This window comes from Aquarana catesbeiana, linkage group LG03, assembly GCF_042186555.1.
Source record: "Aquarana catesbeiana isolate 2022-GZ linkage group LG03, ASM4218655v1, whole genome shotgun sequence".
NCBI lineage: Eukaryota > Metazoa > Chordata > Amphibia > Anura > Ranidae > Aquarana > Aquarana catesbeiana.
The window spans coordinates 682,335,020-682,338,148 of record NC_133326.1 but is presented as its reverse complement, the minus strand read 5'-3'; positions in this window follow the sequence as shown (position 1 = coordinate 682,338,148).

The following is a 3,129-nucleotide window of genomic DNA, read 5'->3' as shown; positions in this document are numbered from 1 at the left end:
ACTGCAGTGGAGAAAGTAGACTGCACTTGCCTACATGCCACCCGTAATGCCTTCAGCTTGAACCTGACTACTCTCTTGCCCGCTGCCCACCATGATCTCTTCCTAGACCTGAGTATTTTCTTGTTGCCTAGACCTCTGCTCGAACCTGACTACTCTCTCACCTGCTGCCTACCATTCCTTCTGGTTGGACCAGACTACTCTCCTGCCTGCTGCCTGCCATGACCTCTTCCTGGATCTGAATATTCTCTTTTCTGCTGCCTTGAGAACAGTCTCTGACCATAACCCTTCTGTTCCAACAATCCATTGGTGGGGTCAGGGGCGGTGCGTCCATAAGGGCGCACAGGCACCGCCCCCTCTCCAGCCACCCCCTCTATGACCAATGGATAGATTCATGCATAGCATGAATCTATCCATGGCCGCCGCTGCCACCCCCTATTCAGGTGCCAGGCCCCTTTTTGGGCCCCGGGCGCCTGAATTAGACCAGCGGGGTGTTTTTGAAGCACCTGATTGGAGCCATGCCTGGCGCTCGCAGTCCACCCAGGTGTGTTAGAAAGGCGTATGAAAATTCGCTTTCCTAACACTGAACCACCTCTCCGCCAATCAGGTGCTTGGTTCTGTTACCCGTCACTTGATTGGCTGAAACGACAATCGCTATGATTGGCGCTTATCAGGAGGAGACGACGGGAGGATAGGACAGGAGGAGACACATGGAGGACACCGCTTGCCGCGTCACCCGCTGCCCCAATGAGACAGGGTAAGTGCCGCGCAGACAGCGAGTGGGCGGGGGGGTCACAGTGGCGGCATTCAATGGCACAGTGGCGGGATTTGATGGCACAGTGGCGGCATTTGATGGCACAGTGGCAGCATTTGATAGGCACAGTGGCAGCGTTTGATGGGCACAGTGGCTGCATTTGATGGGCACAGTGGCTGCGTTTGAGGGCACAGTGGCTGCAATTGATAGGCACATTGGCTGCGTATGATGGGCACAGTGAGGCTGCAATTGATGTTTTTTTTTCCAGAATTTTCCAGTTTGTTTGCGCCCGCCCAAAAATTCTGAGCACCAGCCACCACTGGGTGGGGTGATTTTGGAGGCCAAGACCTGGTGCCAGATTGCAGCAAAGAAAACCTGGAACCACTAGGGTTTCTAGCCAGGGATGGGCCAAATACCCCCCTGTTTGGTTCGCAGCAGAACTCCCGAACAGGGGAAATGTAAAGTGGCGCATCTGTAGCATATACAGAACAAGCTACAGCAAAACTGACATTTCTAAAGAAAAGAAAAGAAAAAAAATGAGTCAAATCCCATTTAAAATGACTTGCGGTTACAATTGGTTATTCAAAAATAAAGAAAAAAATGGCAAGGGACCCCCCCCAGTCCATACCAGGCCCTTCAGGTCTAGTATGGATTTTAAGGGGAACCCCGCGCCAAAAAAAACAAAAAAAAAACGGTCCCCCAGAAAAGATCCATAGCAGACCCTTATCCGAGCATGCAGCCCTGCAGGTCAGGAAAAGTAGGGGGTTGAGCGAGTGCAGTGCCCCCTCCCGAACCATATCAGGCCACATGCTCTCAACATGGGGATTGGGTGCTTTGGGGCAGGGAGGCTCTGTGCCCCCCCACCCCAAAGCACCTTGTCCCCATCTGGCTGTGGTTGTCGGGGTCTGCGGGTGGGGGCTTGACGTGACATGACGTCAGAAGGGGGCGATGCCACGGGGTGATGGAACCGGGTGGCCTCGCCACTTGCCCCTGAGAGCTGTCAAAGTGCAGGGCAAGCAGTCAGCGGGAGGCAGAAGCGGTTTCATTCTTTTCTATTTTTGGGGTCCGTCGGGCATTGTGATTGACACTTTTTTCTTTTTTAATAAAGGATTTGTCAAAAAACTTTTCCTGTTTTTCTTACTTTTTGAGACTTTTTTGGTGAATGTGTACGGGTACGATGTACCTGATACCCATTCACATTAGGGGGGGTGGGATCTGGGGGCTTCCAGATTCCGATAAGCCCCCACCTGCAGACCCCGACAACCACAGGCAGGGTTTTTTCTTTATTTTTTTACTCAGCTGTCAGCAGGAAAACCCATTGACAGCTGATGATTCCTCATTTGTTAAGGACGCGGAGGTCGGCTTCCCTTAACAACTAGTTTACACTGTGCCCTGATTGGGCAAAACTTTGCTCAATCAGGGCACAGAATGCACTGTGAACTGCTCAGTGCATTGCAGGGTGTTCATCTGGGATTCAGGCATTTGACGAACGGCCGAACAGACAAATGTTCAGCCCGAACTCATGCTCGGGCCAAACCGTTCGCCCATCCTTATTTCTAGCCCATTTACCCTATCCGGAGCTCTAGAGAAGACAAACTGGTACTTAGACATCATGACTTGGTCCCCTTACCTGGGGGCACCATAACACCAGCACCAAGAAATATCCATTTAACCTTCTCAGAGTTGTGCACCACTAGTGGATCAAATGTGTGATTATGCCACATCCCTTAGTTCCGCCCAAAATGTTTAATCTCAAATGGACTTCATTATGAGTGGTCCTAGAGTTTAAAGAATTCAGCAATGGTATTTGATGCTTGGAATAGGCTTTCAGCAGAGGTAGTGAGTCAGTCAACAGTAAGTGGATTCAAACATGCTTGGGACACACATAGATCTATATTACAAAAAAAAAACTATAAATGAAAAATAAATAAATGGGACTTGATGGACCACTTGGTCTTTTTTCTGCCATCCCTCTTATACTGTATGTTTCTGTATTTCCAGTAGAAAAAATAATAAAATAGACTGCCCTGTACTCCTTAAAGCTGCAGTGCTTTCTATTTTACAATGTTTGATTTTAGATTTTGTTGTAAATACACTTTAAATTATTTCATTTTCATAAAATTGTGATGCTTCCCTTCTTTCTTACTCTGTTTTTGTTGGGTAGGGTAACATGGCTTGTTTTAAATGTGTATACTTCATTTTAAAAATTAGTAAGTCACAAGTTTTGTATGTTGAATTCAACTTTGTTATTCTTGTTGTATCTTATAACAGAATCCTATTAAACACATGAAAACCAAAAAAATGTACTCTTACACAATATAGTACATTACTGTACATGACTTTTTAATTCTTTTGAAATGCAATTGTGCATTAGTGAA